Below are 14,780 nucleotides of genomic sequence, written 5' to 3'. Positions count from 1 at the left end.
TATTTTATTGAGGATTTTTGCATCAATGTTCATCAAGGATATTGGTCTAAAATTCTCTTTTTTGGTTGTGTCTCTGCCAGGCTTTGGTATCAGGATGATGCTGTCCTCATAAAATGAGTTAGGGAGGATTCCCTCTTTTTCTATTGATTGGAATAGTTTCAGAAGGAATGGTACCAGCTCCTCCTTGTACCTCTGGTAGAATTCGGCTGTGAACCCATCTGGTCCTGGACTTTTTTTGGTTGGTAAGCTATTGATTATTGCCACAATTTCAGCTCCTGTTATTGGTCTATTCAGAGATTCAACTTCTTCCTGGTTTAGTCTTGGGAGGGTGTATGTGTTGAGGAATTTGTCCATTTCTTCTAGATTTTCTAGTTTATTTGCGTAGAGGTGTTTGTAATATTCTCTGATGGTAGTTTGTATTTCTGTGGGATCGGTGGTGATATCCCCTTTATCATTTTTTATTGCATCTATTTGATTCTTCTCTCTTTTTTTCTTTATTAATCTTGCTAGCGGTCTATCAATTTTGTTGATCCTTTCAAAAAACCAGCTCCTGGATTCATTGATTTTTTGAAGGGTTTTTTGTGTCTCTATTTCCTTCAGTTCTGCTCTGATTTTAGTTATTTCTTGCCTTCTGCTAGCTTTTGAATGTGTTTGCTCTTGCTTTTCTAGTTCTTTTAATTGTGATGTTAGGGTGTCAATTTTGGATCTTTCCTGCTTTCTCCTGTGGGCATTTAGTGCTATAAATTTCCCTCTACACACTGCTTTGAATGCATCCCAGATATTCTGGTATGTTGTGTCTTGGTTCTTGTTGGTTTCAAAGAACATCTTTATTTCTTCCTTCATTTCGTTATGTACCCAGTAGTCATTCAGGAGCAGGTTGTTCAGTTTCCACGTGGTTGAGCGGTTTTGAGTGAGATTCTTAATCCTGAGTTCTAGCTTGATTGCACTGTGATCTGAGAGATAGTTTGTTATAATTTCTGTTCTTTTACATTTATTGAGGAGAGCTTTACTTCCAAGTATATGGTCAATTTTGGAATAGGTGTGGTGTGGTGCTGAAAAAAATGTATATTCTGTTGATTTGGGGTGGAGAGTTCTGTAGATGTCTATTAGGTCTGCTTGGTGCAGAGCTGAGTTCAATTCCTGGGTATCCTTGTTGATTTTCTGTTTCGTTGATCTGTCTAATGTTGACAGTGGGGTGTTAAAGTCTCCCATTATTAATGTGTGGGAGTCTAAGTCTCTTTGTAGGTCACTCAGGACTTGCTTTATGAATCTGGGTGCTCCTGTATTGGGTGCATATATATTTAGGATAGTTAGCTCTTCTTGTTGAATTAATCCCTTTACCATTATGTAATGGCCTTCTTTGTCTGTTTTGATCTTTGTTGGTTTAAAGTCTGTTTTATCAGAGACTAGGATTGCAACCCCTGCCTTTTTTTGTTTTCCATTTGCTTGGTAGATCTTCCTCCATCCTTTTATTTTGAGCCTATGTGTGTCTCTACACGTGAGATGGGTTTCCTGAATACAGCACACTGATGGGTCTTGAGTCTTTATCCAATTTGCCAGTCTGTGTCTTTTAATTGGAGCATTTAGTCCATTTACATTTAAAGTTAATATTGTTATGTGTGAATTTGATCCTGTCATTATGATGTTAGCTGGTTATTTTGCTCCTTAGTTGATGCAGTCTCTTCCTAGTCTCGATGGTCTTTACAATTCGGTATGATTTTGCAGTGGCTGGTACCGGTTGTGCCTTTCCATGTTTAGCGCTTCCTTCAGGAGCTCTTTTAGGGCAGGCCTGGTGGTGACAAAATCTCTCAGCATTTGCTTGTCTGTAAAGTATTTTATTTCTCCTTCACTTATGAAGCTTAGTTTGGCAGGATATGAAATTCTGGGTTGAAAATTCTTTTCTTTAAGAATGTTGAATATTGGCCCCCACTCTCTTCTGGCTTGTAGGGTTTCTGCCGAGAGATCCGCTGTTAGTCTGATGGGCTTCCCTTTGATGGTAACCCGACCTTTCTCTCTGGCTGCCCTTAACATTTTTTCCTTCATTTCAACTTTGGTGAATCTGACAATTATGTGTCTTGGAGTTGCTCTTCTCGAGGAGTATCTCTGTGGCATTCTCTGTATTTCCTGAATCTGAATGTTGGCCTGTCTTGCTAGATTGGGGAAGTTCTCCTGGATAATATCCTGCAGAGTGTTTTCCAACTTGTTTCCATTCTCCCCGTCACTTTCAGGTACACCAATCAGATGTAGATTTGGTCTTTTCACATAGTCCCACATTTCTTGGAGGCTTTGCTCGTTTCTTTTTATTCTTTTTTCTCTAAACTTCCCTTCTCGCTTCATTTCATTCATTTCATCTTCCAGGGCTGATACCCTTTCTTCCATTTGATCGCATCGGCTCCTGAGTCTTCTGAATTCTTCACGTAATTCTCGAGCCTTGGTTTTCAGCTCCATCAGCTCCTTTAAGCACTTCTCTGTATTAGTTATTCTAGTTATACATTCTTCTAAATTTTTTTCAAAGTTTTCAACTTCTTTGCCTTTGGTTTGAATATCCTCCCATAGCTCGGAGTAATTTGATCGTCTGAAGCCTTCTTCTCTCAGCTCGTCAAAGTCATTCTCCGTCCAGCTTTGTTCCGTTGCTGGTGAGGAACTGCGTTCCTTTGGAGGAGGATAGGTACTCTGCTTTTTAGAGTTTCCAGTTTTTCTGCTCTGTTTTTTCCCCATCTTTGTGGTTTTATCTCCTTTTGGTCTTTGATGATGGTGATGTACAGATGGGTTTTTGGTGTGGATGTCCTTTCTGTTAGTTTTCCTTCTAACAGACAGAACCCTCAGCTGCAGGTCTGTTGGAGTACCTGGCCGGCCTTGTGAGGTGTCAGTCTGCCCCTGCTGGGGGGTGCCTCCCCCAGCACGGTGCTGGCGCACGGTGCACTCACCCACTGACCTGCGCCCACTGTCTGGCACTCCCTAGTGAGATGAACACGGTACCTCAGATGGAAATGCAGAAATCACCCGTCTTCTGCCTCGCTCGCGCTGGGAGCTGTAGACCGGAGCTGTTCCTATTTGGCCATCTTGGCTCCTCCCCCCCAGCATTAAGTTTCAATGTCTGCCTTGTTTTTAGACAATTATGACATAAAGCATGTTGCAAAATTCCTCAGTATTTGTTTTCCTCTATATCTGTTATACAGAAACTATACTTAAACTCACTACACAACTTTAAAATATTATGCATAAATTCATATGGTAAGCATGGATTAATTACTGAGGAAAAGAAGTGTGTCTGTGTGTGTGTGTGTGTGTGTGTATATATATACACAGTCCTATACATATATATATGTATATATTTGATGCCATTAGTTCCCGTAGTAATAATGAGGCAGCCATTTATTTCTCATTATCAAGGTTGATGATTAGCTGGCCTGCACAGTAGCTGGCATCTATATGGTGCCCCTGCTGTACCATTTAAAAAATATTTTCTATGTATACTTGCCTCTAATAATCTCCAATCACATGGAACATAGAGTTCCATGTATGTCAAAAACAGTAACATATTAGCACATGGCACTTAAAAAAGAGCTAAATGTTAAATTGGAATAATATCTTATGTATTAACATTCATTTCAATATGCTAAATGTTATAGAGCCAACACTTCCATAGACTAAGCATCGGCACTCTTAATCTATTATTTTTACACCAAATTCTGACTGTGATATTCCAGCCAATGAATGATCATTTTGAGTCATCAAATGGTACTGCTGCCTGCTAGCTATCTTTGTACAGCAGCATTTGTGAAATTATTTGAATATTCTATTGCATTTTATGTTATTACTTATAAAATGAGTGGAAATGGGAAACTGATATAAAACTTACATCTCATAAACTTAATTCCTTTGAGGCAAAGTTACAAATTATTATCATGCTTCAGGCGATAAATCTTAAAATTAATTGTATTCACTGTTCTTAAACTAGTTGGTGTTTCATAGTGAAAGAAAATAATAAAGGAAGTGCATGCACAAAATAATAAACCTTTGATGAATACATTGTTTAAAAGTCAAGATATATTTAGGAAATTTATTATTCTGTATTTTATAAATTTTAAGATACCACTCATTGTAAGATGAACTATCAATTAAAAAGTATCTAACAAAGAATGTACAGTCCTGTATTCAAAGTAGAAAAATCTATTCAAAATATACACTGATTTTAGAAATGCTGAAATGCGGTTTTAGAATCGGAAAAGTACATAATTATTTTTAATGTTGAAAAATGTTTTTTCTAGCTTTCTTATATTTGACTCTGATAAGCATTTAGAAATATATTATTTATAAAAGTTATGATAAAATTTAGATCTATTTTCTCAATACATAAAAGCTCATTCAATAGTGTGTAATGCTTGTTAATAACAGAAAACATTGGTATAATGGTTATACTCTAATTTGTTTCTTTGTTTACAGCTCATAATAACAAAGATATGATGTTTTTGTAATATATTTTGACTGTCAGACCACATTTCTGTGTTTAGCTTGAGTGAAGCAGAGACTAACAGGTAAGAATAATTTTCTATGTGCTATCTTAGAGACTTTTGTAGAGGGCCTCTCCAAATGAAACCTGTATTCTTTATAATATTTAACATCATTTTTAAATTAAATTAATATATGTGTGCTCCTAAAACAAGAATCAATAGTGGCAGATGTGCTGTGGGCTCTTCTTTTGTATACTAATAATTATTCCTTTGCATCTTTACTTTTGTCTTTTTTTCTCTTTCTTATCAAGATTGCTTCACTACCTATTAGTGGCTAGAAATTCTAGCAGCATGTTTTGCAAAAAAACACCTCAGTTATAAAAAAGAGGTGTCAAATATTTTGGATCAGACTATTTAGTCAAAATCATGATTGTTTACATTTGCTAAGGAGTTGACTTGAAGATGACTCTTATTTTTTTCCTCTGTGAATCTTTCCTAAATATTAACACTAATGATTGTTTTTAAAGATGCAAAGATGAAAAAGTAGTCATTTGTGGTATTAAGTTTCTGATTGGTTAATAGATGACTTTTCCACACCTAATTTAATTGGTACTTTAAGTAGATGATTATACACAGAAAAGTTACTTTTATTTCAGTAAGAAGAATAGAAATGCAAATGTTAGGAGCGATAAGATTCAGCAAGAAACATAAATTTTTGCCACTCAGAGTGTTTTCTTAGATATAACTCCCCAACATACAGTTGGGTCTGGAATTGAAATGAGGCTTATAATAGATATATCATTTTCAGGGTCATCAACATTCATGGAAGAAAGTGCCTCAGTGGTATTTGTGAAATGATCAAGTTGCATATACAGAAGAAGAATAAAGGAATATGGCTAGATCCATGGGAAACTTCTATTATTTTCCTATTTTCTACACCTAATTCAATTGCTTCAGTTTTGGCCCAACCATCTCCTGAATTAACTGTATACTTTCTACTTTGTCTTTCTGCATCTTGTCATTCTCTTCTCTAGTTCATTTTCCACATGACCTCTGTATTGACATATTAAAAGTAGATCACTTTTCATATCACAAACCTAAATAAATCTTTGTTTCCTTTTTGTTCACAGAAGAAAGCTCACTCATCCTAGTACTTGGTATGATCTTTCATTGTTTGGCTCAAAGTTGTATTGGCTATGATTCCAGATATAACCATAGAATCTCAATTAAAATTAATTTCTCTCTTATTCTCTCATAATTGTTTATTACCATTCTCTTATAGCTCTTTTAAAATCTTAATTGTATGGCTATGCAGATATCTGATTGTTGGGGAATAAATCATGAAGAGAAGAAATTCATTCTAAGTAATCAACTAATACAGGCTTTTCATATAGTAGATACTCAATTATTTACTTTTTGGTTTGATTTGATAAAAATTATATAACTTTGAATGTTTGGTACTTTGTGGTTCTCATACAACAAAATTTCAATTTTAAAAAGGTACTCTGATTGTCTAGAAATATCTTATTTACCTTCTCTATCTGTCCCACAGTTGTAGATTTCCACTCTTCTTCATTATTCTATCATAATTCAATGGTAGGTCTTTAGCTTTTTATTTTATGTACTTTATTAGGTCTCTGTATAAATTTGGAACATAGAAACAGAATATTTATATTTTGTGCTTGCAATTATATATTACTATAAGGAATTAAATGTTTATTTTCATGTTTCATAATTATTGCTCTTGACTTGCTTAGGAAGCACTGTATATGAATAGGCCAAACCTAAAAAAGCAAAACCTTCTCCAACCCTGAGTACATGAGTAGATTTCTGCCTTCATAAAATAAATTTGTGAATTTTAGTTTCTAAAACTATATCCATGGTAAACAAATAATTAGATTGAATGTAAGCAAAATACAGTTACTTATAGTTTACTTTCATTTTTATTTTGGATTTTGGTTTCTTAAGAATAATGGAGTTTGACTGATCATTATTTTTTCCCTAGAATATATTTGACACCACATATTTGCTCAAATAAATCACACTCCCATCTTAATTTATTTATTTGTAACAAAAACATGCCAGGGAATAGGCTGACAAAATATACATTATTATTATATTTTTATACTAACAAGCACTAGAGAGCCATAAGCTATGACTTTTCTTGTTTCTGCTGTCAGTTATCCTATACCTGACAGTATCTGAAAACATACATATTTGTGATTCAAATTAGAAAAATATAGTTGAAAATAAAGGAAAAATGGGTGGGAGAAAACAAGGATGAAAAAGCCATTTGATAGTAAGATTAAAACATTTATTTCTGTTGCATGTAGGTATTTATAGAAGAATAAAACATGTATCTACTTGAATAAGCAGCACACAAGGAGAGAGAATAAAATATAGGATTTGCCACTTCACTGCTCTTTCCATTCTTAAAAATATAGGATTTTATAAATTTCATATTCAGTTGCATTTTTAGACTTTTATAATACATGCGAATTTTTTTTTAAGTTTTGTTGAAGGGAATTGAGAGTTCTATACATAATAGTCTAGGTAATTTAATCACAAGGCGTATTTTATTTTGATTAAGTAATACAAGAATTATTCCATTTTTAGGGAAATTAGAGCTATTCTTACACATCTTATTACTGTATGTTTGCATACTCTCAGCACCACCCATCACCACATTCAATAAGCAACATGGGGATAGTGAATCAGAAATAATTATGTTCTGTTTCCTTCTGAAATTCTACCCATGAATCAGTTAATTTATATGGAGATCTGGTAAGCTCACCATGCCATTTGTACTTCTTAATCCTTCTTTTATTAGCTATACTTATGAGACTATTATACCATTATTTTCCTACAAGCCTCAAGGCTCAACTAATTTGTATAGTCAAAAATATTTTCAAGTGGCCTTCCTTTCTGACTGAAGAATTATTCATACTCTGTGTCTCAGTTTGACTGAATCTGTCTCATTATTTATATGTGTACACTTTATTCTGTAGGTAAGAATAAGCACTAAGGAAAGCAAGGTCTTAACAGGTCTTGAAATGTGTTGTGTATATCAGTGGTTCTTGCTCTTTATCCATCAGTGCTATGGCTACCCCCTCTCAAAGGCTGGAGTAATTTTTTATAGTCATTTATTAACATTATTTTTATAAAGACAAGGTTGATTTATGATGGAGGGGAGAAAGAGATTGTGCCTTCTAAACTCTGAAATTCTGGCAATTAATCTAACAGTTGTGGAAGATTTCTAGCCTTACATGGCAACAATAAAAAGAGTATTTGGAAAGCAAAACTATGCGCACTGATTATTAATTTTTGTCTGCCGCCTCCCCCTGGCACACAGTAAGCCTCTAACATTGAAATTCCATTTTGATCGATATTTCTGAGATGTTAAATTTACAGAGTTTAGTTATTCCAGCTCTTCTCTTTGTGTTCCAATTTTATAAAAACTTCAAAGTTTAAATGAGCACTTAAAACACCATTTTATTCTTTTGCCGAATTCTTTATTATGTAGATTGAAAGCAATTTAAATTCTGAATCTCAGTAAAATAACAGAGGCATATACATTAAGGAAATGTAAATTAAAAAGTTGGATATTCAGCAAGGGTATATGTCCCTAGGCCAAGTGAGTCCTGCAGATTTCAGGGGAACAGTCCAGACTGGGAAATGGCTAGCTAGTGAGCTCAAGAAGGGAGTTACTGTGACTGGAGAAATAGTGCCAAAGACGGAATAGTAGATGAGGTCAAAAAGCTAACTGAAACCCAGCTTTTGTTAGCATTTAGAACATCATAACATCATTTGGCTTAATAAATCAAACAAAGATGTTGAACAGTTTTGTGCAGATATATAATATGCTAAATTAGATTCTATCACCATCACTATAGATTCTGAGCACCGTGATGAGTCTAGACTGTAAGCTGATTAGGATATTGCTTTAAGGCATGACAATAATCCAAGTAAGAGATGATGGTGGCTTTTAAGTAATAGAGATGAGAAAAAATGATTTGATTCCGGTTATTTTTGAAAAATTTTCTGAAAGATTTGTTGGGGATATGAAAGAAAGAGAGGTTATTAGAGACGATTCGAGGATGTTGGCTTAGTCAAATAGAAGAATGAGATTGCCATTTGTGTCATGGAAAGACTTTGACAGCAAGTGCATCTCGTAAAGGTGAGAAGTTCAGTTTTGAAGATGTCAAGTGTAATTTGCTTATTAGTTATCTAGGAGTGTGTGTGTGTGTGTGTGTGTGTGTTTGCATCTGTTTCCTGGCATTTAAATATATATGGACAGAATTCAGAGAAGTCCATACTGGAGTTATAAATTTGAAAGTTGTCTACATAGAAATGGTATTCAAAGCCCTAACACTGAATCAGATTACCCAATGAGTTAGTATATATAGAAAAGAGGCAAAGAAAAGGAGGAAGAAAGAGAGAGAGAAGCTTGAAGTGGCTGTTGATGTCAGAGGAAACAAGGACAGGAGTATGGTCAGCAGAAACCAAGGTCAGTCAAGTCTAGGAAGTGGTTAAAGAAGGAGGGAGTAATCTACTGGGTGAAATAATGTTTATACATCAAGTAGATTGCTGACAGAAAACAGATGGTTAGAATGAGCAATATTGATAGTCCCTAATGATTTGTACAAGAGTCATACATAGCAATATACAAATGAATTCTGGTGGAAGTGTGGCTGATGGAAGCTGTTACAATAGTCTCAAAAGAGAATGGGAAAATAATAATCCAATAGGAGATGGAGAGTATAACACTTAAGAAGTTACCATAAATAGGAAGGAGAATGTGAGGTCAAGAGAAGCCTCTCTTTTTCTTTTTCATTTATAAAGAGAATAATGACATTTTTAATTCACAAGAATTACTAGTACGGAGGGGAGATATTAAAACAGACCAAAGACACATGAATCTTTGGAGCAATGTTCTTAAGTAGGTAAGGTAGAATGGGATCTAGAGGAAAGGAAAATCTTAAGAACACAGGGTTTATCCATATCAATAGGAGGATGATCAGAATTATGTGGGCACCAATTCTGGAAGTAGATATAAAAGGTGGTGGGATTTCATGGGAATTTTTGTTATTAGCTTCAATTTAATCAGCATTTGAAAAGTGTGCATTTACATGTCCCTATACTTTAAAGTGCTCATCTGCTCAACATACTTACATTGCTTATGTAATAAATATCTGGAAAGAGTTAAAACACATGTAAAATTAAAGTCAATTTAAAATATACTCCACAAATCTGATTGTAATCTACTTACCTACTTATCTACTATTATCTGCTTACCCAAACCAGCCTGCTCCCTACCTCACTCTTGTCTTCTGTGTTTAGAAAATTTAAAATCCGTGAGAAAATTTAACCAAGATAATTTGTGCATGTATGTGGGTAAAGTGAAGGGTGGAGATAACTGCTCTTTTCAAGTCATACATTTTCTGTGGTAAATTTAAGAAATCATGTTTAAATTTCTTTGTGGGTGTGCATATGTAAAGATTGCAAGGTTATAGGTAATTGCTATTCACATTTGCTTTGTAAAGCTCACAATTTATAATAGAAAATCTATCTGTTTTAGTATGTCAAGGACATAGAAAAAATACAAGTGTTTATAAATTAAAGAAATCAGAGCCAGAAGACTGGGAAATTGTAGAAAGATTAATAATATCATTGAAAATCCAATTTGCCTGCACAGGAAATCATATCTTCTGAGAGAAATATTAATATCAGAGATGTCTAAATAGGTTATTTAAAGATTAAATTTCAAGGGATGGAGGAGTAAGAACAAAAACAAAGTCAAATAAATAAAAACTAACATTGCAGAAACTTGAGATCTTACAGATGACTGATTGTTATCTACTTAAATATCTTTTGATTATAGTAAATGTAAAAGATTATTCAGAGTTCTATATTTTGAAAGAATTTGTAGAGATCATTAAGCATATTTTCTTTAAATTAGGCCAGAGTTATTTAAGACACCCTGCAGTGCCAAATAATGGGTAAGTGCCAGAATAGAAAAGTATGTAAATTTAATATGTATAAGCAGGATCTTATATCCTGGCTCTACAGAGAGGGCAATGATGGAGTTTATTTTCACACATAAGATTAATGAACATGAGTATCTATATTTTCATTTCATCTTATTCCATTTTAAATGTTAGCGTATTTTCAGGAAAATTTATGCAACTATTGGATGAAATCTGTCTCAATATTTCCATATATTAGAAATACACAAATATGGCAATCACAGTCATTTAGATTATGTTACGAACTCTGCAGCAATTTACAGACACTGGACAGGTTATATGTTTCTTTTTGTAATTTTTAAATTCCTAAAGAGACTTCATCTTTCTCCCAAATGTCTTTTTGGGGAACTGTGTTCATGCGTGGAGGAGTTTTATTTTGTAAGTACTAGACAGTGTGATCTTTCATTTTTCTACTTGCTTCATGAGATAATAGCAAAACAAATGAAGAAAGCATGTTTACCTGTCTTAAAATGATCTAGTTTTTTGGCTTTCAAATTTGCTTCAAAATAGAATAGTAAAGATATTTTTCATAGCTAAACAGCGTGCAGCCATGATTTTTCTACCAAGCTTTAGTTTACATGGCATTCTTCATGGAGAAATCTGATCTTCAGTTATACTTGGCCAACTTTTATCTACATTGTGAGGCCAAAATAAAAACTTTTGCTTACTGCCTGAGATTTAAAGTAAAGCTTCCATTCAATAGTAATGATGAATTTTTCCCTTAGTCTACTTTCTTTTAGAACTTATATTATTTCATAGCTTACTGTATTTGTAGTTTTTGTCTCTGAACATAAATTTTAAACTTCTTCAAAACAAGAACTAAACTTTTATATTAGATTTGTCTTTATAGCTGCCAGTACCCAGAAAGTGTTAATTGGCCAAATATCAGGTCTTTTTTAATTTAATTTTATTATTATTATACTTTAAGATTTAGGGTACATGTGCACAATGTGCAAGTTAGTTACATATGTATACATGTGCCATGCTGGTGTGCTGCACCCATTAACTCGTCATTTAGCATTAGGTATATCTCCTAAAGCTATCCCTCCCTCTTCCCCCCACCCCACAACAGTCCCCAGAGTGTGATGTTCCCCTTCCTGTGTCCATGTGTTCTCATTGTTCAATTCCCACCTATGAGTGAGAATATGCGGTGTTTGGTTTTTTGTTCTCACGATAGTTTACTGAGAATGATGATTTCCAATTTCATCCATGTCCCTACAAAGGACATGAACTCATCATTTTTTATGGCTGCATAGTATTCCATGGTGTATATCTGCCACATTTTCTTAATCCAGTTTATCATTGTTGGACATTCGGGTTTGTTCCAAGTCTTTGCTATTGTGAATAGTGCCGCAATAAACATACGTGTGCCTGTGTCTTTATAGCAGCATGATTTATAGTCCTTTGGGTATATACCCAGTAATGAGATGGCTGGGTCAAATGGTATTTCTAGTTCTAGATCCCTGAGGAATCGCCACACTGACTTCCACAATGGTTGAACTAGTTTAGAGTCCCACCAACAGCGTAAAAGTGTTCCCATTTCTCCACATCCTCTCCAGCACCTGTTGTTTCCTGACTTTTTAATGATTACCATTCTAACTGGTGTGAGATCATTATCTTATTGTGGTTTTGATTTGCATTTCTCTGATAGCCAGTGATGGTGAGCATTTTTTCACGTGTTTTTGGCTGCATAAATGTCTTCTTTTGAGAAGTGTCTGTTCATGTCCTTTGCCCACTTTTTGACGGTGTTGTTTGTTTTTTTCTTGTAAATTTGTTTGTGTTCATTGTAGATTCTGGATATTAGCCCTTTGTCAGATGAGTACGTTGCGAAAATTTTTTCCCATTTTGTAGGCTGTCTATTCACTCTGATGGTAGTTTCTTTTGCTGTGCAGAAGCTCTTTCGTTTAATTAGATCCCATTTGCCAATTTTGGCTTTTGTTGCCATTGCTTTTGGTGTTTTAGACATGAAGTCCTTGCCCATGCCTATGTCCTGAATGGTATTGCCTAGGTTATGTTCTAGGGTTTTTATGGTTTTTGGTCTAACGTTTAGGTCTTTAATCCATCTTGAATTAATTTTTGTATAAGGTGTAAGGAAGGGATCCAGTTTCAGCTTTCTACATATGGCTAGCCAGTTTTCCCAGCACCATTTATTAAATAGGGAATCCTTTCCCCATTTCTTGTTTTTCTCAGGTTTGTCAAAGATCAGATAGTTGTAGATATGCGGCGTTATTTCCCATTATTTCTGAGGGCTCTGTTCTGTTCCATTGATCTATATCTCTGTTTTGGTACCAGTACCATGCTGTTTTGGTTACTGTAGCCTTGTAGTATAGTTTGAAGTCAGGTAGCGTGATGCCTCCAGCTTTGTTCTTTTGGCTTAGGATTGACTTGGCGATGCGGGCTCTTTTTTGGTTCCATATGAACTTTAAAGTAGTTTTTTCCAATTCTGTGAAGAAAGTCATTGGTAGCTTGATGGGGCTGGCATTGAATCTGTAAATTACCTTGGGAAGGATGGCCATTTTCACGATGTTGATTCTTCCTACCCATGAGCATGGAATGTTCTTCCATTTGTTTCTATCCTCTTTTATTTCACTGAGCAGTAGTTTGTAGTTCTCCTTGAAGAGGTCCTTCACGTCCCTTGTAAGTTGGATTCCTAGGTATTTTATTCTCTTTGAAGCAATTGTGAATGGGAGTTCACTCATGATTTGGCTCTCTGTTTGTCTGTTATTGATATATAAGAATGCTTGTGATTTTTGTACATTGATTTTGTATCCTGAGACTTTGCTGAAGTTGCTTATCAGCTTCAGGAGATTTTGGGCTGAGACAATGGGGTTTTCTAGATATACAATCATGTCGTCTGCAAACAGGGACAATTTGACTTCCTCTTTTCCTAATTGAATACCCTTGATTTCCTTCTCCTGCCTAATTGCCCTGGCCAGAACTTCCAACACTATGTTGAATAGAAGTGGTGAGAGAGGGCATCCCTGTCTTGTGCCAGTTTTCAAAGGGAATGCTTCCAGTTTTTGCCCATTCAGTATGATATTGGCTGTGGGTTTGTCATAGATAGCTCTTATTATTTTGAGATAGGTCCAATCAATACCTAATTTATTGAGAGTTTTTAGCATGAAGGGTTGTTGAATTTTGTCAAAGGCCTTTTCTGCATCTATTGAGATAATCATGCGGTTTTTGTCTTTGGTTCTGTTTATATGCTGGATTACATTTATTGATTTGCGTATATTGAACCAGACTTGCATCCCAGGGATGAAGCCCACTTGATCATGGTGGATAAGGTTTTTGATGTGCTGCTGGATTCGGTTTGCCAGTATTTTATTGAGGATTTTTGCATCAATGTTCATCAAGGATATTGGTCTAAAATTTTCTTTTTTGGTTCTGTCTCTGCCCAGCTTTGGTATCAGGATGATGCTGGCCTCATAAAATGAGTTAGGGAGGATTCCCTCTTTTTCTATTGATTGGAATAGTTTCAGAAGGAATAGTGCCAGTAATTAATACTTCTTATCTAAGTAAGGCATCATTTCAATTTGTGTATTTGAGGTATTAATAAACTGCATGTGAACAGTTTCTGCTAGTGTGGAGAAAATGAGAAAATAAAATATTTCATTTAAAAAAGCATCAAAATTTTATGATAATTGAAAGTAATTAAGGGGACTCAACAGTCAAATGATTTAGATGATTTTTAGATTTAAAGCCTGGAGCATAGTAATATTGCTAACTTAAGTTCATTTGTGGAGTAAAATTGTTTTATGTATTTTTGTCCATTGAGATTTTGGTGTATCAGAGGGGCCAGAATTAGTTTTAAGATCAGTAATTATCAGCAAGGATGTGAGAAATTTCACATTAACTTGAACCAGAATGTGAGAGAAACAAGAGCAAAGGCTGTGGCAGAACATTGTGGAACTTGCTGAATATGAGGCCATATTCTAAATTCCTTCATGGGACCTGAGCCTTTTCATTAAAATAAGTTGTAAAGTCATCTACTGAGAATCAGCAAGAACATCTTGGGAACACGAACAAGTAGAAGATTGTGACAGTTTTTCACATGACAAATAAGCTTAATTATAAATACTAAATGTAAGATATTACCATTATCAACACAGTAGTATCAAAATTAATATTGATTACTTGGCATTCTGCTACAATTTTATTTTATTTCATCTTCACAATGAACAGGGAGGCACTGTTAATAGTATTTTTTCCCATTTTATAGAAGAGAGGTCTAGGAATTAAACTAATTAAGGAAGTCACCAAAGGTCACACAAAAAGCAAAGGTGAAAGTTTTTATTTG

At 34.7% G+C, this 14,780-nt stretch overlaps 1 long non-coding RNA gene across 3 annotated transcripts in view; it reads left to right on the top strand.

The window, feature by feature from the left end:
- LOC129034979 (uncharacterized) overlaps positions 1 to 14,780 on the top strand; it is a 143,724-nt gene that overhangs the window by 118,001 nt on the left and 10,943 nt on the right. For 2 of the 3 annotated variants that reach the window (XR_008502062.2, XR_008502061.2), the window contains 2 exons: positions 4,447 to 4,538; positions 5,263 to 6,729. This is a non-coding gene — a long non-coding RNA (uncharacterized LOC129034979). Of the gene's footprint in view, positions 1 to 4,446; positions 4,539 to 5,262; positions 6,730 to 14,780 lie in introns of those variants that run through there. The other variant, XR_010126140.1, reaches the window with a different exon arrangement.

This window comes from Pongo pygmaeus, chromosome 3 (assembly GCF_028885625.2).
Source record: "Pongo pygmaeus isolate AG05252 chromosome 3, NHGRI_mPonPyg2-v2.0_pri, whole genome shotgun sequence".
Classification (NCBI taxonomy): Eukaryota; Metazoa; Chordata; class Mammalia; order Primates; family Hominidae; genus Pongo; species Pongo pygmaeus.
Note: the sequence above shows the minus strand (reverse complement) of the source record. Positions and strands in the feature narration are given on the sequence as shown.